We start from the raw sequence: 27,270 nt of genomic DNA, 5'->3' as shown, positions 1-27,270 counted from the left end.
GTGCTTTTTCCCCTCCTCCTGCCAGAACCCGTAAGGGGATTTTTCTCTGATCTTTCTGATCTTCAAAATGACAATCTGGTAGAGCTCCAAGACAGAAACTCACAAAAGTATGGGAGCTTCCCTGGAGTTTTTAACTCATAGCTTTTTTTTTTTTTTTTTTTTTTTTTTTTTACAGTGAGCCTCTAGCAATTCACCAATTACAGTTCAGGGTTTCCTACCTCTGTACTGGTTTCTATATAGATTTCTGGTCTTGGAGTTTCTACTCCAGTAAGTTGGCATTCTCCATATCTGCCCATTTGCTTCTCCAATTTTGTGGACAGTGATTGGCCCTGTGATCTCACTCTTGTAATGAATCTAAGAAGAATTGTTGATTTTTTAGTTTGTTCAGCTTTTTACCTATTAGGATGGAGTTGTGACTTCTAAGCTCCTTACATGCTGGACTGGAAACTGGAAGTATCATGAGGTTTTTACAATGAAATAAACTATGTTAATTCCAAGTATGTATAATGTTTTAATTACAGTATATTCACTACATATAAGGTTTACTATTTTTTAAATTTATCTGTACCTTTATAACCAACAGGAAGAGAGTTTCTGGATTTTTTAAAAAAAATTTTTAATGTTTATTTATTGTTGAGAGAGAGAGAGAGAGAGAGAGAGAGAGAAAGAATGAGTAGTGGAGGAGCAGAGAGAAAGGGAAACACAGAATCTGAAGCAGACTCCAGGCTCAGAGCTATAAGCACAGAGCCCGATGCCGGGCTTGAACCCAGGAACTGAGAGATCATGACCTGAGCCGAAGTCAGACACTTAACCGACTGGGCCACCCAGGCGCCCCAGGAAGAGTTTCTCATGTTTTGTCAGAAAATGTTTAAGGTAATAGAACAATCATATTTTTCTCATTGATCATTAAGATCACTTCAAACAGATGCACTTACATGATCATTTCAGCGGTTCCACAAATGAGGACAGCCTATACTTTATTTCTCCTATATTTTATTTCCCACGTATACATGGGTTCCTTTTCTGATTCAATGCTATATTGATGTATTGTTGCAGCTTAATAGATTTTCAGTAGTAATAGATTACTACTGAAACTTTGGAGTATATTTTGATATTGGATATGGACATTCCTTTCCTCATTCCAACTATTACTTTACTTTTACCAATCTGCTTTATGGTGACAAATCATACTTGGTCATAATGACATATTTTTCAATATGTTGCTGGAATCCATTTGCTAATAGTAATTATTTTTTTAAGGTCTATGTATTTCTTTTGAGACAGAGAGAGAGTATACATGAGCAGGGGAAGGGTAGAGAAAGAGGGAGAGAGAGAGAATCCCATGTAGGCTCCACACTCCCTGAGCAGAGCCTGAAGTGGGGCTCAATCTCACAAACCATGCGATTGCAATCTGAGCTGAGATCAAGAGTCAGATGCTCGACCAGCTGAGCCACCCATGCACCCTAATATTAATTAGAACCTAAGATCTTAAAAGAAATGTACTCTAGCAACCTCTGTTTGCTTTTTTTTTGATATATTTTCCATGTCTGGTGTCTGTATTAGGGGTCTCTAGCTTTTTAAAGAATTGGAAAGCACCAATTTTCTCTAAGTTGTAGATCTTTAATTATGATTTTTAATTTCATAAAACTATTTGTATTTTCTGCTCAACATGTAAGTCAATATTGACTACATATAATTTATTCAATACTCATCCACCTTGTCTAGATTTTCAAATGTGTGTGTATAGAGTTAAAGTGGTATTCTTTTGTAATAAAAAAATCTCTCTGCTTTATGGGGTAAGCACATTTGTCATATTTTTCAAATATTGCTTACTTTAATGGTCTTTTTAAAGAACAAGATTTTGGTTTTATTTGTCAAGGTTACAGCTTTTCTTCCCTATTTTGGCTTTTCTGTTTATTAATTTTGTTCTTTTACTCTTTGGCTTTACCTTGTTGTTGTTCTATGTCCACTGTCCAATTCCTTCGAGAGCCATTTTCAACAACATAACCAACTCTGCCAGCTGTGTCATAGCCACTTCATGATATGCCATTAAAACTTAATCTCATACACTGGGTGAAGCCTCGGCAGCCTTATTTTGCTTTCAAAATTGTTCTCTGGCCTTAGACCCTTTTCCTGAATTAGCACTATCATCAGGGAAAATTCTAGTGGGCCTTCATGCTGCTTATAAGGCTTCCTTTTCCTCTAGTTTCATAATAAGAGAAAAAATGTTTCTTTTTTTGGTGTTGATCAAAAACTTAGCAAGACTCCTTTGCAGTCTGTTCAAACCCAGAAAAATAAGCAAGTCTTCATACACAGGCTTACTGAAATGTCATAATTTAAACTATATATAACCTTGAACAATGGTCCTTTCAAACACTCCATAGTCTTTCTGTCTAGGTGTCCAGAGTTTTTCATTCCTACAACATCTTTTATGCATGGTCAATTTGTGTCATAAAGTCTTCCTCCCACTTCTGGCTATACAGTCGACCCTTGAAAACCACAGGTTTGAACTGCGCGGGTCTACTTACATGTGGATATTTTACAGTACAGCATTATAAGTGTATTTTCTCTTTCTTACTATTTTCTTAAAATTTTCTTTTCTCTAGCCTACTTTATTGTAAGAATACTGTATATAATACATATAACCTAAAAAAGATGTGTTAATTGATTGTTTATGTTATCAGTAAGGCTTCCAGTCAACAGTAGGCTGGTAACAGTTATGTTTTGGGGGAGTTGAAAGTTATATGCAGTTTTGACTGCACAAGGCATTGGTGTCCCCTAACTGCTATATGGTTCAAGGGTCACCTGCATATTCAAAGGAAACATAATCATTATTTGAAGAGTTATCTGCACTCCCACATTCATTGCAACATTATTCACAATAGCCAAGGTATGAAAACAACCTAGGTGTCCATGGATAGATGAAAAGATAAACAAAATGCAATATATAGATATATAATGGAATATTATTCAACCTGAGAAGAGCAGGAAATCCTATCATTTTCAACAACATGGATACAACTGGAGGGCATTATGTTAAGCAAAATAAGCCGGATAAAGAAAGACAAATGCTACGTGGTATCACTTATATATGGACTCTAAAACATTAAATAAAGTCTTTCTTGGCCAGACATTTTTCTTTAACGATATCAAGTACCCTATATCATGTGTCACATCATTTTCTTATTGTTTGCACAAGGTTACAATCCCAGGGAGCCTAACATATTTACTAGTATATCTAGATTACAGTTTACTATTGTTTTTTTTTTTTTCTTTGTAATTTATTCCTTCCACTTCTGGCACCAGAACCTCATTTTTCCTTTGGTGAAGTCCCTGTGACTCAAGTAGGTTGCATGTCTTTTTCCTACCCCTATAACTTGGACCTGATAAGTCAAAGTACTTTATACATACTCCATATGTCTTATATGCTTAGTTCTCTATTTTATATAATTTTTCCTCCAAATTTTAGTCTGGTTATTTTTTTAATTGAGTTTATTAATCCTTTCTTATGTTTGACTAATGTAATATTAAATCAATCAACTGAGTACTTAATTTCAGCTATTCCTTTTTTAATTCTAGAATTTTCCTTTGGTTGCTTTTCAAAGATAATTTTGCTAAAATTGTATATGTTGTCCATGGATTTTCTTGAATACAGGAATCATAGTTTTTAAATAATACCTTCATGGGATGCCTGAAGCTGACTGAGCCAGTTGACCATCCAACTTCAGCTCAGGTTATGATCTCACAGTTCGTGAGCTTGAGCCCCACATCGGGCTCTGTGCCGACAGCTCAGAGCCTGGAGCCTGCTTTGGATTCTGTATCTCCCTCTCTCTCTCTCCCTCCTCTGCTCACACTTGTTTCTCTTTCTCTCAAAAAATAAATAAACATTAAAAAGTTTTTTGAAAATAATAACTTCATTGAGATACAATTTACTTTCCATACAATTTAAAATGTACAATTTAAATTGTGTTGTGCATCTATTGTCACAGTCAGTTTTACCACATTTTTATTCCCTTCCTCCTCCAAAAGAAAATGAAACCTATTAGTAGTCACTCACTCCCCATTTTCCCCAATTCTAGATAACCACTAATATACTGTCTCTACAGATTTACCTCTTCTGTACATTCCATACAGATAGAATCATACAATATGTAGATTTTTGTAACTAGCTTCTTTTATAGCATGTTTTCAAGGTTCATCCACATTGTAGCAAATATCAGCACTTCATTTCTTTTTATGGCTGAATAATATTCCATAGTATGGATATATCATATCTTATTTATCCATTCATCAATTAATGGACATTTGCATTATTTCCACTTTTTGGATATTAGAAATACTCCTGCTATGGCTATATTTGGGTGCAAAGTTTTGTGTGCAAGTCTAGAAAAAATTTTAAATTAATAGGCTTTTTTTTTTTTTTTTTTTTTTTTTACTGATTTTTGGTTTACAGAAAAATTAAGCAGAAAGTACAGAGGCTTCATAAAACCCCTCACCTCTCTGCCTAGTTTAACCTATTATTAACATCTTACATTAGTATAAAACATTTGTTACAGTTAATGAATCAGTATTAATATATTATTATTAACTAAACTCCATAGTTTACTTTAGAGTTCACTTGTTTTGTGCATTACACAGTTTCAGACAAATGTGTAATGACACATATCCACCCTTATAGTAGATTTACTGCTCTAGAGGGCCACCTGTGCTCCACTTATTAATCTCTTTCTCCCTCCCTCAACTTCTGGCAACCACTGATCTTTTTACTATTTCTATAGTTTTACCTTTTCTTGAACTTCATATTGTTGGAATCATGCAAGATGTAGCCTTTGAAGATGGCAATTTTCACTTAGCAATATCCATTGAAGCTTCTTCCATCTCTTTTCATGGCTTGATAGCTTTTCTTTTTATTGCTGAATACTATTCTTTTGTATGGATATACCAATGTTTATCCATTCACCAAAAAAAATCTTGGTTGATTCCAACCTTTGGTAATTATGAAAAAAAGCTGTTATAAACATCCATATGCAGATTTTTATATGGACATTACTTTTCAACTTCTTTGGTTAAATTCCAAGAAGCATGATTCCTAGATCATATGGTGAGATCATTTAGTTTGGTAAAAACAAAAAAACAAAACAAAACAAAACAAACAAAACAAGACAAAAAAACCAAAACTGCTAAACATCTCGCAAAGCAGCAGTAACATTTTGCATTCCTACCAGCCATGAACGTGAATACCTGTTGTTCTGCACCTTCACCAAGTCCTGCCACCACACGTTCTGCCAATACTGCTTCTCTCAGGCAAGTGTGCCTAAGGACCAGCACAGGCAGGTCCCTTCCCCGGAAGACCAGCAGAAACCCACAAACATAACCACAACTCCAGGCCAGAGAGTTCTGCAAGGCTTCAGTTCTAGTGGAAGTAGCATCTGGTCTCATGTAACAAGCAGACAAGAGCACACCTAGTAAAACTTCGCCACACTGGCCAAGGACCAAACACTGTCCACTGCAGGCAAGAGCTTCTAAAGACAACTGGCCCGAAGGATAGAGCAGCCAAAACATAGCAGTAGAGCTCATGCGGCACACATGAGAGACACTCCCTGAAGCACCAGGCCCTGGACACTATGACCTCTTCGTCATAAAACCATTACTTTCAGGAGCAGGAAATAAAACAGGCTTTTCTAAAACACAGAAGAAGACAACGACTTGGACAAAATGCCAGGACAAAGGAATTCATCCCAAAAGAAAGAACAAGATAAAGTCATGGCCAGAGATCTAACCAAAACAGGTATAAGTAATATGCCTGATGGATAATTTAAAGCAAAAATCATAAGGATACTTGCTGGGCTTGAGAAAAGCAGGGAAGACTTCAGGGAGGCCCTTAGTGCAGAAATAAAAGAGTTAAAAAACAATCAGAAATGAAAAATGCAATAACTGAGATTCAAAACTAACTGAATGTAATGCCCACAAGGATGGGAGAAGCAAAGGAATGAATAAGAAATATAGAAGATAAAATAATGGAAAAATAATGAAGCTGAAAAAAGAGAGAGAGAATAATTGTGGATCACAAGAATAGACTTAGAGATCTCCATCACATTTGACTCCATCGAATGTAATAATAGTTGTATCATAGAAGTCCCAGAAGAAGAAGAGAGAAAAGGGAGCAGAAAATTTATTAGAGGAAATAATAGCTGAAAACTTCTGTGATCTGGGGAAGGAAACAGATACCAGATCCAGGAGGCACAGAGCAATTCCATCAAAATCAACAAAAGCAGGCAACACCAAGACATATTATAATTACATTTGCAAAATATAACAATAAAGAAAAAATTCTAAAAGTAGCAAGACAAAAGAAGTCCTTAACGTACAAAGGAAGGCTCATCAGGATAGCTGCAGATCTCTCAACAGAAACTTGGCAAGCCACAAGGGAATGGCATAATATATTCAATGTGCTAAGGGAGAAATATGCAGCTAAGAATACTCTATCCAGAAAGGATATCATTCAGAATAGAAGGAGAGATAAAGAATTTCCCAGGCAAACAAAAACTAAAGGAGTTTGTGACCACTAAAGTAACTCTGCAAGAAATATTAAAGGGGACTCTCTGAGTGGAGAGGAAAAACCAAAAGTGACAAAACTAGAAAGGAACAGAGAAAATCTCCAGAAACAATGATAAAGCAAATAATAAAATGGCACTGAATACATATCTATCAATAATTACTCTGAATGTAAATGGACTGAATGCTCCAATCAAAAGACATAGGGTGTCAGAAGGGATAAATAAATAAGACCCATCTATATGCTGCTGATAACAGACTCATTTTAGACCTAAAGACACCTGCAAATTCAAAGTGAGAGGATAGAGAACAATCTATCATGCTAATGAACATCAAAAGAAAGCCAGGGTAGCAAAACTTATATCAGACAAACTAGATTTTAAACCAAAGGGTGTAATAAGAGATAAAGAAGAGCACTGTATCATAATAAAGGGGTCTATCCCACAAAAATATCTAACAATTGTAAGTAAATATTTATGTCCAACATGGAACCACTCAAATATATAAAACAAATAATAACAAACATAAAGGAACTCATTGTTAATAATAAAATAATAAAAGGAAAATATAATTCTCCACTTGTAGCAATGGGAAGATCATCTAAGCAGAAAATCAACAAGGAAACAATGGCTTTGAATGACACACTGGACCAGATGGCTTAACAGATACATTAGAAATGTTACGTTCTAAAGCAGCAGAATATATACTCTTTTCAGGGGCACATGAGTCATTCTCCAGAATAGATGACATACTACATCACAAATCAGGCCTCAACAAGTACACAAAGATTGAGATTATACCATGTATATTTTCTGATCACAATGCTATGAAACTTGAAGTCAACTAAAGAAAATTTGGAAACACCACAAATACATGGAGGTTAAACAACATATTACTAAACAATGAATGGGTCAACCAGAAAATCAAAGAAGAAATTTAAAAATACATGGAAACAAATGAAAATGAAAACATGACAGTCCAAAACCTTTGGGATGCAGCAAAAGTAGTCATAAGAGGGACGTATATAGTAATAGAGGCCTACCTCAAGAAGCAAGAAAAATCTCAAATAAACAACCTAACCACCTAACCTTACACTTGAAGGAACTAGAAAGAGAACAGCAAATGAAGCCTAATGCCAACAGAATAAAGGAAATAATAAAGACTAGAGCAGAAATAAATGATACAGAAACTATAATAATAATAATAATAATAGAACAGATCAATGAAACCGGAAGCTGCTTATTAGAAAAAATTAATAAAAATTTATAGACTCATCACCAGACTTATCAAAAAGAAAAGAGAAAGGACACAAATAAATAAAATCACAAATGGGAGAGGGGAAATAACAACACCACAGAAATACAAATAATTATTAGATAATATCATGAAAAAAGTATATGCCAGCAAAATGGACAGACTGGAAAAAATGGCTAAATTTCTAGAAACATATAAACTACCAAAACTGAAACAGGAAGAAATAGAAAACTTGAATATACTGATACCCAGCAAAGAAATTGAATCAGTAATCCAAAATCTCCCAAGAAAAGTTCAGGGCCATATGGCTTCATGGGGGAATTCTAGCAAACATTTAAAGAAGAGTTAATATATATTCTTTTTAAACTATTCCAAAAAATAAAAGAAAGAAAACTTCCAAATTCATTCTACAAGGCCAGTATCACTCTGTTAACAAAACCAGACAAAGCACTAAAAAAGAGAACTACAGGCCAATATACTTGATGAACATGGATAAAAAAATTCTCAATAAAATACTAGCAAACTGAATCCAACAATCCATTGAAAGAGTCATTCACCATGATCAAGTGGGATATATTCTTGGACTGTAAGAGTGGTTCAATATTTGCAAGTCAATCAATGTGATATATCACATTAATAAAAGAAAGGATAAGAACTATATGATCCTTTCAATAGATGCAGAAAAAGCACTTGACAAAGTACAACACCTATCCCTGATTAAAAAAAAAAAAAAACTTAACAAAATAAGGAAAAAGGTTAGAGGGAAAAAAAATGTAATAAAGGCCATAAGTGAAAAACCCACAGATAATAATATTAATGGAGAAAAAACTGAGAGCTTTTCCCTAATGGTCAGGAATGTGACAAGAGGTCCACTCTTACCACCATTATTTAACATAGTACTGGAAGTGCTAGCCACAGCAATCAGACAACAAAAAGAAATAAAAGTCATCCAAATTGGCAAAGAAAAAGTTAAACTTTCACTATTTTCAGATGACACAATACTCTATGTAGAAAGCCCAAAAGAATCCACCAAAAATTGCTAGAACAGATACACGAATTCAGTAAAGTTGTAGAATACAAAATCAATGTACAGAATCTGTCGCATTTCTATAGACCAATAATGAAGCAGCAGAAAGAGAAATCAAGGAATCAGCCCCATTTACAATTACACCAAAACCCATAAGATATTTAGGAATAAATCTAACCAAAGAAGTAAAAGATCTATATTCTGAAAACTATACGACACTGATAGAAGAAATTGAAGATGACACAAAGAAATGGAAAAATATTTCATGCCCATGGTTTGGAGGAACAAACATTGTTAAAATGTCTATATTACCCAAAGCTATATATACATTTAATGCAATCCCTATCAAAATACTACCACTATTTTTCACAGAGCCAGAGCAAACAATCCTAAAATTTGTATGGAACCACAAAAGACTAGCCAAAGCAATCTTGAAAAAGAAAAGCAAAGCTGGAGGCATCACAATCCCAGACTTCAAGCTATATTACAAAACTGTAGTGATCAAGATAGTATGGTACTGGCACAAAAACAGACACATAGATCAATGGAACAGAATAGAAAACCCAGAAATGAACCCACAACTATACAGTCAGTTAATCTTTCACAAAGCACGAAAGACTATCCAGTGGAGAAAAGACAGTCTTCTCAACAAATGGTGTTGGGAAAACTACACAGCAACATGAAAAAGAATGAAACTGGATGACTTTCTTACACCATACACAAAAATAAATTCAAATAGATTAAAGACATGAAAAGATGCTCAAAATCATTTATCATCAGGGAAATACAAATCAAAACTTCAGTGAGATAACATCTGACACCAGTCAGAACGGCTAAAACACAGGAAACAACAGGTGTTGGTGAGGATATGGAGAAAGGGGAATCCTCTTACACTGCTGGTGGGAATGCAAACTGGTGTAGCCACTCTGGAGAACAGTATGGAGGTTCCTCAGAAAGTTAAAAATAGAACTACCCTGGGGCGCCTGAGTGGCTCCGTGGGTTGGTTGTCCAACTTTGGCCCAGGTCATGATCTCACAGCTTGTGAGTTCGAGCCCCGCATCGGGCTCTGTGCTGACAGCTCGGAGCCTGGAGCCTGCTTCTGGTTCTGTGTCTTCCTCTCTCTCTGCCCCTCCCCTGTTCATGCTCTGTCTCTCAATAATAAATAAACGTTAAAAAAATTAAAAAAAAAAAAAATAGAACTACCCTACCATCCAGCAATTGCACTACCAGATATTTACCCGAAGGATACAAAGTTACTAACACAAAGGGATACATATACCCTAGTGTTTATAGCAGTAGTATTATCAGCAATAGCCAAATTACAGAAAGAGCCCAATTGTCCATCAACTGATGAATGGATAAAGCATGTGTGGTATTTATGTATATATATAATGGAATATTACTCAGCCATAAAAATGAAATCTTACATTTGCAATGTAAGTATTATGTCAAGCAAAATGGACATGTATGGAAGTGATGAATCACTAAATTCTACACCTGAAACCAATACTATACTGTTTGCTAACTAACTGGAATTTAAATAAAAACTTAAAAAATATCAAATATATCCAGTGTATCCAATGTCTCATCCTGCTGTGTCTGTTGTTTTTTTCCTTAGTTTTTGATAATTTAGCTTTTTTTTCCTGGTATGGCAAGTTATTTTATTTTATTTTTTGAATACCAGGCTTAATTTTATTTATTTGTTTATTATTTTTTTAATGTTTATTTTTGAGACACAGAGAGAGACAGAGCATGACCATGGGAGAGGCAGAGACAGACAGACAGACAGAATCGGAAGTAGGCTCCAGGCTCTGAGCTGTCAGCACAGAGCCCGATGTGGGGCTGGAACCCACGAACCATGAGATCATGACCTGAGCGGAAGTTGGACGCTCAACCGACTGAGCCACCCTGGCGTCCCAGTTTGACCTCATCTATAAAGCTAGTCTTCTGTCTTTGTGAAGGCTGATCTAGTTACAGTCTGGCCCTTGGGATTACCACTTTTTTTAAAGTCTGATATCCCCCTGCTCCCAAGTACCTTTTACTTGTTGAGCTTTAAACTTCATTGTTTCCCCAGCCCTATGAGATTACCTGAGATACGCTCTGCTTGTCAATTTCTTAGATGTTGCTTTTTGCTGGAACTCTTGTCACTTGGCTTCTGTGCTTACTATCTTTTGAAGTCCTTGGCTTCTCAGGCCAAGGACTGAATTATTTTTGAAAAAAATTCAAAAGTTTTGAATCAGCAAATGCCCCAGGAGAAAAGCTGTGCCAAATTTCAAGCTTCTGCTTATGTTTTCCCTTTTCTTCAGAATTTGGCCCATATATCTTTGCTTTTTTCTAACATTCTGGTGCCTACAAACAGATGTTCTCTTTCTCTATCCAGTTTTTCTAACATTTCTCAGCCCTCACTAGATCTTATTTTCATTATTGAACTATCACCTCAATTTTTCAAATTTATGAGTTTTATGTTTAAAGTTATTTTTTATTTTCTCTGTTAATTAAATTTCTATAGGGACCTGTTTACCTGATTGTTCAATCTAGTTCCTGGGTTATCAGTGGCATGTAGGTAAGATGTCATCACACAGGCTAAGTACATTGGGGAAAATTACAGGTGAGTGATTTGTTCTTTTTTTATTTTTCTTCTCTTTATTTACTCTGGCAACCTAAGTTGGCTTTTTTTGATTTGACCTAATGGCCCAAATAAGAAACCCACAGAGCAAAGACTTGACTTTAACAAATGTCCACATATCAGGAGGAGCCAGATGTGTGACAAGTTTCTCTGTGTGAGGGTTTTGCAGCATTTCTCAAGGTCTTTCAGTGGGCCTCTGCCAACACTGTTCAGGTTGTGGAGATTTTCTAGATTCTGTAGGGCAAGAGTCCCTACTTGCAAACCAGATGAGTTCTTTTCTCTTTTTCAGAGCTCATTTGTGGGCTGGTGGCCCTTATTTCTTCTATTTCCCCATCTAATCATATTTGCTCATCAATTCCACAAAGCTCTCAAAGTACCTTATCCCTCCCTCTCTCTCTCTTTTTCTTTTTATCAACACTGTTAAATATTAATAATGTATTTGCATATTCCTTTCTTAATTACAATGGAAAATTGGAAGAGCAAATCACCAAGTATGAGCCCCATTGACCTATGACTCACATAACATCTCTCCCCTGGGCCTAAGCTTATGATATCCATTTGGTTTTCTTATAAGATCTTCTTATAAGATGTATTTCTAAGTTCATAATGATTTAGCTAATTCCTGAGTTGCGTGACAATTAGAAAGTAGTCATTAGTACTTTAGAGGTACAGCTTAGACCTAGGAACCAGAACCAAGGACTGGAAAACCTATTAACCAGTAAGTTTCATTTGTGCTTTTATGTCTGACAAGTGCTAAGGGTGAATGAGAAGTGAGGGAAAAGCAGATTAATGTAATGTAGTATCACAGATTCTTGCACTGAAAAAGAAAATGGCATTGTTTTTGGTTCAAGTCATTAAAATCTGCTTTTGTAAACAATAATAACACAAATGGAAAGCCAACACTAATTGATGGGAACTGTGGGTAATCAATTACCAGATCAGCGGACACAGATTACACGTGCTAGGGAGTTTATTAAAAAAGAATTCCAAAAAATCAGTGAGTTCTTCTGAGAAGCCTTCTGATAAGAGGTAGGGTCCTGATTGAGTCTTAAACAGTTATGTAAGAAGAAGAACAAAGGGCTGTCAAGGCAGGGAACCAGCAGTGTCAGGAATGAGCATAGATGGTGAATGAAATAAGGAGCAAACCCGATGACCACAGTAGTGGAGTGTTGGGGAATAGTGGCGGCAAGGCTGGCTGAGATTGGTTAAGTAAAATAGAATTAGACCAAAGAGGAAATGGGTGGAAAGACAGAGGCTGTGGTTATGTCCCTGAAGGTGTAGATCAGTGTAATGATTTTTAGAAAGTAGTGGTGCTTTTACATGGTATGTTTGTTTTAATTAAGTAGGCCCCATGCCCAACGTGGAGCTTGAACTTATGACCCTTAGATCAAGAGTCACAGGTATATTTGGTTTTAAATAACTAGGGGCACACAATAAAAGAAACACACTACTGATGTACTTGATATGTGCCAAGTTACCAGACTTAAGAGAGTACATGCTATTTCCTAGTATATGGTGCATGGTGATAGAGGTTAGTCTAGGGATTACTTCTGAGGGATATAGGATGGGAGGAGGTGACAGAGGACAGATCAGGGCACTAGAAGTGTTTTATAATACGTTGACCTGGTGTCAAATGCATGGGTGTACAAAGATGTAAAAATTCACTTATGATCAGTGCAATTGATGTTTATTGTTTCCACTTATACCTTTAAAAAATCCATTAGGAGAGTGAGGGTGTCAGTTGAGTGAGGAGAGCTTTACCTTAGTCAAGGAATATCCAAGATATTAATGCAATAATAACTTATAATGTACTCACCATGGAATAGAATGTCACTATTGGAAATAAAGGGCCATGCGGGTAAGAAAAAAGATCAACTTTGGATGGTTGGACGAGCTGGATAAGTTAGATGACTCTACTTTATTTTAAGAACTTTGGCAGTGTTTGGATACTTTGAACAAAGGAAGGAAATACAATTTTATCAAGAATATGCTACGTGTCAATCCCTGAGCTATGTTTATACACGTCACCTTATTTAATACTGTGTCTTATGACCATAAGACAGTGAACATGAGAGGTAGCTGGTTTTGACACTAGAGGTTAAGAAAACAATTAGCTCCTATTCATGAGAAGTTTGAAGTCAGAGGAAAGGAATCTGGCAGAAATAAGTGGTAAATGCCCAGTGCCATGAAACATACTTCAGAACTCTCAGTAACTATGGGAGAGATGAAGACACCAGAATTCTTGAGTTTTTTAAGGGGCATAATGAGACAAATAAAAGTAGAAGGCTAAAAACCGTTTCTTGCAAAGTGACAAATGTTAGGCCATTAAACAGTGAAGTATCATGAGAAAAGAAATTATATGCTTGTCCCAACCCTGAAATACCCTAAGTTCTCTATCAGCATTTCTCAAACTGGCCTTCCACAAAATACAGTTCCATTAAGCTGATTGGGGGTTTGCTCTGAAAAAAAGGTTCAGTTGTCAAGTAACTTTGACTAAGACGGAATTAAACAAGTTAATTACATTAACTCTTTCCTTCAAAACTTCTCAGAGTCTATAGTGCAACAATGTGTACGTTGAATATCACGAGGGGATGTGGTACACTTTTTTTCCCCCAGATGCTGTTGCCTCAGAACTACATTAATATCATTTAAAACCAGTGTTCTGCAGGACAGAGATTGTGAAGTGCTTCTCTCGGGTCGCCTGGGTGGCTCAGTTGGTTAAACGTCCAACTTGGGAGATTGGCTCAGGTCATGATCTCACGATTCATGAGATCAAGGCCCGTGTCAGGCTGTGTGTTGACATCGCCAAGCCTGCTTGGGATTCTTTCTCTCCCTCTCTCTCTGCTCCTCCCTCACTTGCTCTCTCTTTCTCTCTCTTCTCTCAAAGTAAATACATGCTAAAATAAAAATAAGATTTAAAAAAAAGAAGAAATGCTTCTCTCCCCATGTAAAAATCACATGCTGTTCCCAAAAGCCATTCTTCCCTCTGCCTTTGCTCACATTGTCCCTGCCACATGAAACACCCCACATAAGGCCCACATGCCAAAATGCTACCTATCTCTTAAAGTTCAAGATATTAGGAAAGACCTTTATTACTAAAAAGGCAGAGAAAGAAATCCATTGATCTACAGTCCCTGTGTAAGAAAAGAGAAAACCTAAAACCATGCCATAGTGACCTTAATTATGTGCGAAGGTATTGTGTTACTTTGTACTGTGAAAGTCATTGTGCTGCAATATATATGGATATGAATGTTTGATCTTTAACAGGACCAGATTAATTATTAAACAAGCCATTGTGTTTGGCTTAGCTCTCAACTCCAGGGAATATTAAGGTTAGAATAGTCCCAGATGTTAGTCAGGCTATCCACATCATATCCCAGATGAGGAAACTGAGACCTTCATAGATTGGATAATTTATATTGACAAAAGGAAATAAGATATTGGCAGATTTATCTTCTAGATTAAGCATTCTGAGAATTCTGAGAATTCCACTGACACTGGAAAAACGTGTTGTTTATTCATCCTTTCCTATTGTACCTACTAAGAGAGGTGGTAGTCAGGAGTTATTCCAAGGAAAAAAACTCCTTTAGAGACTCCCAACTTATATACAAAGGGAAATCCATCATACATATTATTTAAGTTAATGGAATGCAATTTATCAGCTACATTGGGAAACTGCGAAGCTAGGTTTCTATAGGATTCACATGTCAGTTTGTTCCAAGGGCCCCCCTTCATTCATGTTCAACTGAGTTGATGGTTACTGAGCACCCAACCCAACTAAAGTTAGACTAAATCTCTATCTGTCACATCTCTATTCTTTGGTGACTTTGGCCAGAATTATTTCTCTTACATTTTGACAAATACAAGTATTTAAAAAGGAGTAAGTTTTTGCAAATTCTTTTGCTTGGATGTGGGGGGTAAGGAGGATTAGTGGATTAGAGCACTTCTAGATTTAAGCACGGTCAGACTGAAGAAGAAACGTCTTATGCCTGCAGTGAAAGAAAACTAACTAAAATTATATTTAAAAAATTACCTTTCAAATGTTCTGAAATGATGATAGGAAAAGATAGGATTCAGTAGGCAGAGAGGGAAAGGTTAGGACCTGAGGTCCCTGTGTGCGGGGGGAAAAACACGTATTTTGGAACAATGCTGGGAGTGTCTGAGGACAGCAAAAGTCCCCCTGGCGTAAGGTTCCTCTTAAGAATGTGATAGACACCACCTATTCTTCCTCAGGTTTCCCTCAGGAATTTGACAAAAGACCTAACTAAAAATAAAACGTATTTTTTTATAAGAAGTGATATGGCCAGGGGCGCCTGGGTCACTCAGTCGGTTAGGTGTCCGACTTCGGCTCAGGTCACGATCTCACAGTTTGTGGGTTCAAGCCCCGTGTTGGGCTCTGTGCTGACAGCTCAGAGCCTGGAGCCTGCTTCAGGTTCCGTGTTTCCCTCTCTCTGCCCCTCCCCTGCTCATGCTCTGTCTCTCTCTGTCTCTCAAAAATAAATAAATGTAAAAAATAAAGAAGTGAGTGTGGGACCCAAGAAATTTAACAAAATTCCCGTACCCCTGGACAAGCAGAGCAAGACTAACTCCATTTTGTGCTACACCCACCATCTCATGTATAACCCCCATATGACCTACTTATTACTTAAAACACTCCCCCACCCTAGTCAAGCCGCTGAGCACACTCTTACTGGAAACCGGCTTGGGGAACCCCTAACCGACAAAAAATGTAAACCCTGCCTTTTGCTCACCAAACTTGCGTGCCAATTCTGACCAGAGTGATAGGCTAGTTCAAATAGTTACTATAGGGTAAACTGTAATTCAATTGGCCACCTGCATGTGGACTGACATGAATGTGCAACTTTCTGTGTGTGTTACAATCTCATTGGCCACTGGCCCCCATAAAACTGCTACGCCTCTTTTAAAGAATTTTTTTTTTTTCAACGTTTTTTATTTATTTTTGGGACAGAGAGAGACAGAGCATGAACGGGGGAGGGGCAGAGAGAGAGGGAGACACAGAATCGGAAACAGGCTCCAGGCTCCGAGCCATCAGCCCAGAGCCTGACGCGGGGCTCGAACTCACGGACCGCGAGATCGTGACCTGGCTGAAGTCGGACGCTTAACCGACTGCGCCACCCAGGCGCCCCATACGCCTCTTAACCTAGGGGTCCAAGTCCCTGCTCCACCGTGTCGGGTATACTTGGGCCCAAGCTCGAGCTTGCAAATAAACCCTCGTGCGTTTGCATCGGTATCGGCTCCTTGGTGGTCTCTCGGATTCGAAATCGGGGACATTACAGTGAGAGGGCCATAGGCCACCCCTCCTACAATGCAACTGAGACAATCAGGATGGACAACCCAGCACCTAGAGTTATCAAGCCAATAAGGGTGGGACCTGAGAGGGAAACGGTGGAGAGGGGAGGGGAGGGCTGATGAGAACTTTATAAAACAAGGAACCTCGCCTATAGCACCAGATAGTCACCTTCAAGTGCCCCCTCTCTGTAAAGACAGCTTTCATACTATTCTTCCTTTCTGATCTTATACTCTAGTCAACTCTTGCCTGCTGCTCATTTTGCGTCCACCTCTTCATTCTTCCAAACAGAGAGACAATGAACTCCTCGTTTTGAGGTAAAGAATCCTGCAACAAAAAGATCACAAAGTAAATGGGTATGCCAGGAAGTGAGGAAAACAACCAAAAATATTTTCTAAGAACTTGTGGATAGCAGTGAAAAGGACAAGGAAACTGGAGACCACAGGAGTACTGAAGATCTTTTTGCTTGGTCATAATAATGGAGTCAGAAAGAGAATAAAACAAGAGTGACAGATCCAATGGGAAAGAGAAAGCAAGGATACAAAAACAAAAAAGGAAATTAGAAAAATGAGACAATGTAGGTAGAGGGAAGAAAAGAAGAGGAGAGGGGGGAAGGTAGGCCAGATGACACTCAGGAATTAACATGACACACTTTTAAGATCCGCCAACAATGGCCACGGTCATTACCCTCAGTTAGTTTGCAGTGTGTGTTTCAAAGACATGTATAAATAGAAATTTTCATTCAAATGAGATAAGTGCCAAGATAAAGGTATTTACAGAACAGTATGGGAAAATCAAGTGGGGCATGCAGATTAAATCTTGCCTATAGAATCAAGAAAGTCTTTACAGAGGAGATCTTCAAAGCAGATGACTCAGGGCAGGGGTTGGGGGAAGAAAAAACAGACAATAAAAGATAGGAAGAGAGAGGTAAAGAATATGGAAAGGAGTTTAAAGAAGAAAAGTGGGAAGCACAGAGAAAATACCACAGGATTGTCCTGAGTTCACTGAATGATTGCGGAACATTCATATTTTGAGCATTGCAAAATTTGTGGTTAAAGACAATAGCTATCTTTCTTATGATATGCCAGTATGTCACATGTATTATTAGATATTTACTATTCTAGATTTCAAATAGAAATGTTGAATAACTGCTGGCCAGTGGCAGGACAAGGATTTGAATGAATCCATTCTGGTATCTAAACCCACACTTTATTTAGCAAGCTCTAGAGAATAAAAAACAAAACAGAACAGAACAAAACAAAACAAAACAAAACCCCAAAAATGAAAGACAGAGGGCGACCATTAAAAAAAGAGAGAATAAAGAAAAATAAAAATAGAGGTAAACAGAGTTATACATTTAAAATAGGTTAATTAAGGGGTGGGTGCCTTGATGGCTCAGTCGGTTAAGTGTTCGACTCTAGGTTTCAGCTCAGGTCATTATCTCATGGTTTGTGGGTTCAAGCCTCGTGGTGGGCTCGGCATTGACGTTGCAGAGCTTGCTTGGGATTCTCTCTCTCCCTTTCTCTCTCTGCCCCTCCCCCACTTGCACTGTCTCTGTCTCTCTCAAAATCAACTTAAAACAAAATAAAATAGGTTAATTAATGCTAGCTGGAGATAAGGCATCCACATCAGAGTGACACCAGCGTTGCAAGACTCTCAATCCACATCCTCCCAATGCACAGCAAATTCCATCCAAGGCAGATGGTTCTGGAGGACAATTTTCTTGTGGCTCATCCCTGCTTCCTTCCAAATTTTCTTCCTCTTATCCCAAAGCAGAATTATGGAAAAAATAAGAGTTAATCAGCTGAGAATTGATTTTGTTTGTTATCTAAGGACCCTATCATTCCACAGAGGTGTCAGTTTGATTGATTATACATTTTTAAGACCATACTAAAGGACCGAGAACAAGATGTTTCCATTATTAAATGCTTACCAGAGTCATTGCACTTACACCTCACCTAATTCGTATAGTAGTATTATACACATTGGTACTAACTTCCTGACTTGGCAGATGAGGAAGCTAAGGCTGGGAGAAGTTTCACCACTTACTCAAGATCACCCAGTTGATAAGTGATAGAATAGCTTTAAGTATCCAGAACCATATGACATTCGGTAGCCCAACACTTTGGAGTTTCCAGGAGCTGAAAGCCCAGGGAGATATAGTACATGGGACGAGCTTTCAAAGAGCTACAACTCCAAGTTTAAACTACAATTGTTTTCAGGTATTTTAAGTAAGAGAGGTCAGTAAGGTCAAAGAGTTTTGAAATAAATTAAAATAATTTGAAAAATTTTGTCAGAGCTACATCTTGACCTCCAGTTTAGAAAAAAGACTAGCAACTGTTTTGCCAAATGAAATAAGTAAAGCTATCTTAGGCAACTTCCAGAAAAAAAACCCCACAAATCATTAGAGTGTCATCCACAGTGTTTAGGAACAAAAGGTCTTTTCTGGCCATCCATCCAAATTTCTAAGGTCCCTTCCAAATGCATGCATCTAGGATTCTGAAATTAAAGCTCCAAATCATGACTGAAAATTCCTGTGGCTATTGTCCTTAGCCCTCAGGAACGTTCCAGGAGCAATGCATTGTCTTATTATTTACTATACGGAGTCCTGGCCCCTAGGTTTCAGAGATTTCATGGATTTTCTAAACATGACATCATATGCAATGAGAAAAAGAAGCATAATTTGATCCTTTCTGTAACACTGAACCACAAAACCTGAGGCTACTAATGCAGAAACTCGAACACCATAATTGTTCTGTCATTCAAACTCATTCCAAATTATTGCAAATGGATACCTGGAGACTAAACATATTGTCTTACAGGTTTTTTTTTTTTTTTTTTTTTTTTTAATTTTTTCAACGTTTTTTTTTTTTTTTATTTATTTTTGGGACAGAGAGAGACAGAGCATGAACGGGGGAGGGGCAGAGAGAGAGGGAGACACAGAATCGGAAACAGGCTCCAGGCTCCGAGCCATCAGCCCAGAGCCTGACGCGGGGCTCGAACTCACGGACCGCGAGATCGTGACCTGGCTGAAGTCGGATGCTTAACCGACTGCGCCACCCAGGCGCCCCTGTCTTACAGGTTTTTAAATTTGTAGAGCAGGACGTATGGTTAATTAAAACCTTTTAGTCCAATATTCTTATTTTAGAAAGTGAAAAACTTCTAATGTGAAGGGTGATGGTGCTGGTTGTGTAATTCTCTTGATTCTTAGGCCTCTTTCCCTTAAATGTAAGGGGATTTATATTACTGCTCAGTCAAGGAACTCTCTGTAGGATATTGGCTTTGGTCTATAAAGGAAAGATGATTAGTACCTGGATTAGTACATGGCAGTGACAAGGAGATACCCTCCCAGGACCTGAAAAAGAGAGATAATTAAGGGTGAAACTATGGGATCAATACATTTTTTAAAACAGAGTCGAGAAAGACAAAGTCACCTAAGTGTGAAAGAATGACTCTCAGGGCTGTGCATTTTGCCTGTACTCTGATTAATCAGTGGAGTTATTTTATTAATATATATGGAGAAAAAAGATGTCATTAAAAAATTAAGTAAGAATTAGTCCCCTATAAAAATGTAGAAAAAGTAGAGCACCAGAGGTAAAAATTGGCCCTGCACATCAAAGTGCTAGCTAGGTGAGAGTTAAATTAGTCAGCGGATTCGAAATTTCTCCTGTCTTTGGCCACGTCATTTTGACTATCATAGCACAAAAGATGAGTGTTGGCAATCCTGAATAATACAGTCTTCGGGAACCGTACTAAAAGCGTAAAGTCATTCTGTGATTATCTGGTTTAATAAGGATAATGGATCTAGACCACATCTCTGTAGAATAGATACTTCTGCTATTAACCATTCTGATACGAAATTAATCCTATGATAGAGAATTAAGACTTAACGGAATTCAGCCTGAGGTTATGACTGGGGACACCATTTGTTCCCTCTGGAGCTTGGAGTGAATTTGGCTTGAACCTCAAGACTGTGGAAGGTTCTATTGCGGATCCGGTATGGAGTGGTAAACTGTCCCTTGACAAACATTGATAGGCTGGGATCCAGGCCAATCATTGTCTGATAAGAGGCCCTGGGGTGATCTAAAGTTATGCGATAGTTTGGAATCTCTTCCATTATCCCTGAGCTTCAGGAAAGCCACATTCAAATGGATTAATCTGGTCTCAGCTGCATTGAGGTGGAACCAAGCAGGGTAGGGGAGAACAACATCCCCTCCCTGGTGGCCATGACCTGAAGTTACAACTGTTGTCACTGGAGAGAGCTAGCCAACCCCAGTGGAGAGATCTCACAAGTTTTTCTCTGACCCGTGGCTGTGGTGTAGTGGCAATGCTAAGCAGCTGGGTGAAAGGAAGTCAGCAGAATTGTCCCCGGGCACATGTAAGGAGTGGGGGCACATGGAAAGAAGTGGGGGACATTTGAATGGGCTCATTTCTGTGATTGGGAGGTAGGGTGGAGGGGCCACAGATTTATAAAAAGGATGTGAAATTCACTTTAAATCACAGACCACACTCTTGCTTACACAAACATATTCCGGCCACACAGAACCTCTTCAGGTTTGCTTCCTGGCCTAGAATGATTATATTTTCCTTTTCACATGGCTTGCTGCTTTACATCCTTTTTGCCCTCACCGGGTGCTATCTCCTCACTGAAAATTTCACTGAGCCCATGAGCACATGCCCAAATAGACACTGCCTTCCATCTTATCACCCAATTTGTTTTGCTTTAATTCTTTGAAAACACATATTTTCATTGTCGATTTTGCTTCTACTTTGTCTTCCTGAAAGATGATGTCCATTTAGCTTCTGTAGATTACTCCGGGGCCCAGCACAGAGCCTGGCACCTAATATCCATATGCAAGAAAAATATTCATTGAGTGAATGAATGACTAGGTTACAGTTTATATGAGTGTAATGTCATTAAACATCAGATTTACTATTTTATTTTTTTTAATTTTTTTTGGTAATGTTTATTTTTTAGAGAGAGACAGAGAGTGAGCAGGGGAGGGGCAGAGAGAGAGGGAGACACAGAATCTGAAGCAGGCTCCAGGCTCTGAGCTGTCAGCACAGAGCCCAACGCGGGGCTCGAACCCACCAAACGTGAGATCATGACCTGAACCAAAGTCAGACGCTTAACCAACTGAGCCACCCAGGCGCCCCCAGATTCGCTATTTTCTGATTTCATGCTCATCTTTTTACTTTGTTTTTGTAAATTTTATTGAGGTATAGTATACATACAGAAAAGTTCATGAATCCTGATTACTTTTGACATCCAGATCAGCTCACCCTAAAGGGAGAGAAAGTGCAGTTTAAAGAGATACAGAATGTTGTAATTTCTTTTTTTTTAATGTTTTTTACTTATTTTTGAGAGAGCATGTGAGACTCAGGGAGGGACTGATAGAGAGAGGAGAGAGGGAGACAGAGGATCTTAAGTGGGCTCTATGTTGACAGCAGTGAGCCTGATGTGGGGCTCGAACTCATGAACCGTGAGATCAAGACCTGAGCCAAAGTCAGACACTCAACTGACTGAGCCACTAGGTGCCTAGAATATTGTAACTTCTTTATTTTTAATTTATCTTTACATTCATAACTTGGCATTCTATTTTCATACATTATTCGTGTTTGCTAGTTTAATGTGAGTCTTTCCCTGAGAATAGAAATTGCATTCAACATCCTAAAAATTTCATGTTTCCAAGTCTCAGAACTGAAGGAAAGACCATGAGCTTTGGTAAATTCATCCTGATGACAGAATACAGCCTCAGATGAGAGAAGGCCTTCTTTTATTCATATGTTTCTACACAACTCATCTTGCATTGATTTCTTATTTTTAACTTCTAAAGAAAAGACCAAGTATTTATCACAGTTAACATGGGACAGCTCTGTAATAAATATATATTTCATCCACATTAAATATATTACATATTCAATTAGTAGAAATGTATGATGAATAGGGCTGCAATCTTTATTCCATCTAAAAACTATCTTTAAAAAAGTTTGAGGGGCACCTGAGTGGCTTAGTCGGTGAAGCATCCAACTTGGGCTCAGGTCATGATCTTGCAGTTCGTGCATTTGAGCCCCAAGTCGGACTCTGTGCTGACAGCTCAGAGCCTGGAGCCTGCTTCAGATTCTGTCTCTGTCTCTGTCTCTGTCTCTCTCTCTCTCTCTCTGCCTCTCCCCCACTTGTGCTGTGTCTCTCTCTCTCAAAAATAAATAAACATGAAAAAAAAGCTGGAGATCATAAATCAGATTTCACTCTTCAATATGAAAGATTTCATGCACAGAAATGATCACACAATACTTTCATAACTCCACCACCTTTTTTATCCTCTGGTCCTTATAATAATTATTGAGAGCAATTTTGACATCTTTAATCAAAGGGACGGTACCTTCATTATGGAAACTGTAAGGAAAATATCCATAAGCCTGCTTTTCAAATTTGTATTTTTTTTTTCATTCTCATTTCATTCTCCATAGAGATTAGAACTGATGCATCAGTAGTCATCAACTACACAGGGTAGAAATGAAAACTAAAAGCTGAGAAAATGCAACATTTCTCACATTGTAATTAGGAAGTCAGTATTTCCGAACCTTATAATGTTATACATCATAAGAGACACCTAAAGTCAGTTGAAGTCAAACCACTGTCTTTCATCCATAGATAATTAAAATGACCCCATGTTTCAAGACATAAGTCAAGGATTTTCAGGAGTACAGTAATCTTTAATGGCTAACCTTCAGGAAATTTTCTTTGCAACCTGGGAAAGGTACTGAAAAGAAGCTTATGGACCAAGAAGAGAATTTAATGGGCTCTTAACCCCTTTCAATTGAGGTACAAGATGTGGGATTAGGAAATGGAGCAACTATTTAAGTCTCTCCATTCTATTTTTCACTCAGCTCAGAAAGAGTCCAGCTAGCAAAGCACAGTCACTTGAAATTGTACGTGCATCCTTATTCCTTTGAGTATCGAACTTTCACATTTATGAGAGTCTTATAGAGATATTTCTAGAAGCTAAAATCTCATCTTCCTACCTATAAACTAGCATGTTGCGATAATATCAAAAAGACTGATTTTTAATGTTATAACAGTATCAGAATACTACATTGAAATATATGAGTTTCTGCTGTGCTGAGAGTGCTATAAAATTAAAATGCCAACTTTAAATTGTCAAAGAGTTAATTTCCTGACCTTGACTCTGTTTAATTGTTACTAATGTGTGTTATACTAATTAAACATGCCTCCTCAATAATTATATGAAGAAGCTGCAAAGCTTTTAAGACTCCTGCTAATCCAGCACCCTCTGCTTGCTTGTTTCTAATTTGTTCATTTTAACATACCAATTATGCGAATTAGAACAAATAAACATGTGAAAAATCTCTCTTCTGAGACGCTGACCTCAAAATGTTTTGAATCAGATGGAACAATCCCTGTTCTGGCTTAATTATTCAATTTCTAGAGTAGATTAAAGGATTAAAAGGCTGATTTATTTAATTGTGAATAAGCAGATATAGCTTGAGGTTTTGAAATTTTTATTGTGAATTCTCAAGCACTAAGTATTGTTGTCCTGCTCAATCCGAAGAGGACTGAACTCAAGTAAATGTGCAATGAATCAATAAAGAAAAAAGAGCAAGACTGTTTTACACATACAGTCTGTTTATGGCAAGCATTAACAACCCCCCTAAATATCATAGTACTGTTGAGGGGAACGAACGTATGGTATTGCATCGTATCTTTTTAGAGTAAAGAACTTTTAACACACAGTCCTTTTATTTTCTGTTGTCTGATAATATCTGTTGTATATATCGCTCTGTTTAGATCTAATCCTTTTTTTTTTTTTCCAGGGCTGTATTCCCCACTGAGATGGAGATGAATTTCTTTTAAAGTTTGTAAAGTAGAATATATCCGGAATTGCTAGATCTCCAGCCTTTCCAGGTCACCTAGCAGATAATGATCGTTATCTCCACTTAGTGGATTTAATGGTGCACTCTCCTGCCCAGGGCCCCTACACAAAAAGGGTGGCACACTTTTTTCTCCTATATCCTGATACACAGTGGAAAAATCAAAGCTTCCCAGGTAGCAAAACTTCCCTTAGCCCAATAACTGAGTCAATATCTATGGGAAACTGATTCAATACTTTTTATTGTGTTTCTTTCCCTTTTTGATTATAAAAATATAGCATGTACAGTGACAGATTTGGAAACTCCAAAAAGTAATAGTCACATAACTCTACCATCCTGAGGATCCATGATACATAGTTTAATATTGCTTCTACTCCCCCTAGCTTCTTTTTATTTTTTAACATGTTCAAGATCATAACATACGTACTTTGGCAGCTAGTTTAGCTTCCTTTAATATTATAACAGCATTCTCTGATGACATGAATAACGTATGAACGACATAATAATATTTATGATTTTAAGGCTATAGACCAGTCCACTACATATGATAATGCATAAATTTTTGTTAATTCCTCTACTGTTGTGCAGTGAGATTGTTTCCAGTTTCTTGGGGTTATATGTAACATTACTGTGGATACTGCTATATATAAATTTTTGCTAGCAAACAATGTATTTTGATTTTTTTAAGTTTATTTATTTATTTTGAGAGAGAGACAGAGAGGGAGAGAAAGGCAGAAAGAGAGAGGGAGGTATAGAATTCCAAGCAGGTTCCACACTGTCAGTGCAGAGCCCAAAGTGGCGTTTGATCTCATGAATAATGAGACCATGACCTGAGCCGAGATCAAGAGTTGGACACAAGTGACTGAGCCACCCAGGTGCCCCAGTATTCTGTTATTTTTGAATAGGGAATGCCTATATATTTATATTTACTGGCCATATGGTGAGTTTTCAGTAGCTGCCCTAGGCATCATCTTCCTGGAAGCAGACATATATGACTGAATAAAAAGGGTCATTAGACGTTTCCTACACATCAGTGTGGTTGGCCTAAGTGAGACAGTAGTAGCCATCCCTATGGTTTCCTTCCAGGAAGCAGCAATTATTTCCGAAAATATTGGCTAGGATTCCTAAATCTCTCTCTCTAATTATGAATTCCTATCTAAGTCCTTATTTCTTGTAAATCACCCCTATTGAATTCCAAAATATATATTGAGCCCCTCAGAATATATCTTTTCGTCTTCTTCACCTGTATGTCCTAGTAGTATATATTATGTTCCATAACATTGCAAAGAAATCAATTCCTCCTTAAGGAGTGTCATAGTGAAGCATATATCCCTCTAGTAATGAAAAATTTGATAATGCTAATAGTTGAGGTAAGCTGAAAAGTGGTCCCCAAATATATCTGTATTCTGTACTAATCCCAGAAAACTGTGAATGCTACTTTATTTGACAAAAGAAACTTTGTGGGTCTCGTTGAACTAAGGATCTTCAGATAGGAGGATTATCCTGGGTCACCCCCGGGACTCGATAATCCAGAACGATGTGATTGCCCTTACATCATCCTTAGAGGGGGGTCAGAGTCCGAGAAGAAGGTGATGTGCTGGTGGAAGCAGAGTGTTCTTTACAGATGGAAAAATCTAAATGGCCACAAGCCAAGGAGTATAGGTGGTAATAGAAGTTTTAAAAAGGCAAGGGAACAGATTTTCCCTCAGCACTTCCACGAGGAACTACTGACACCTTGGTTTTAGCCAACGAAACCGATTCTGGACTTTGGACCTCCATTGTAAGAAAATGAATTGGTGTCATTCACATTTTTTTAAATGTTCATTTATTTTTGAGAGAGAGATAAAGAGAGACAGACAGAACACAAGCGAGGGAGGGGCAGAGAGAGAGGGAAACACAGAATCGGAAGCAGGTTCCAGGCTCCAAGCTGTCCGCACAGAGCCTGATGCGGGGCTTGAACCCATGAACTGTGAGATCATGACCTGAGCCAAAGTCAGACATTTAACCAACTGAGCCACCCAGGCACCTCACATTGGTGTTATTTTAAGCTACCAAGTTGGTGATAATTTAAGCAATAATAGGGAAGTAATCCAATAGTTATCTATGTTCATTCATGTTAGAAAATCTGGTAAAGAAGAAGGAAATAGGAATAAACCATGAGAAAATCATAGTTAACATGTTGGTGCATTTTCTTCTGTATACATCTTTTATCAACATATAGATGCAGCTGCACACAGACAAATACATAATGCACGTATGCACATATATACCCAGAATCATGTATTCTAGGGGCACCTGTCTGGCTCAGTCTGTGGAGCATAAGACTCTTGATCTTGGGGGTTATAAATTCAAACTCCATGTTAGATGTTGTAGAGATTACTTAAAAATAGAATCTAAAAAAAAAGAATCATATTTTATTGATCATCTTATATTGTACTTTCTTCATGTAATAAAATAATTTTGATTCTCAAGTTATTAATTTTATTACTTAATATTGTATCTATTTATATAGCATGATATACTTAACCAATTCCTTATTTTATTTCATTGTTTTTAAAGTTTATTTTATTCATTTGTTTTGAGAGAGAGAGAGCGGGGGAGAGAGAG

This window comes from Panthera uncia, chromosome D4 (assembly GCF_023721935.1).
Source record: "Panthera uncia isolate 11264 chromosome D4, Puncia_PCG_1.0, whole genome shotgun sequence".
NCBI classification, from domain to species: domain Eukaryota; kingdom Metazoa; phylum Chordata; class Mammalia; order Carnivora; family Felidae; genus Panthera; species Panthera uncia.
This window is presented reverse-complemented; position numbering follows the sequence as displayed.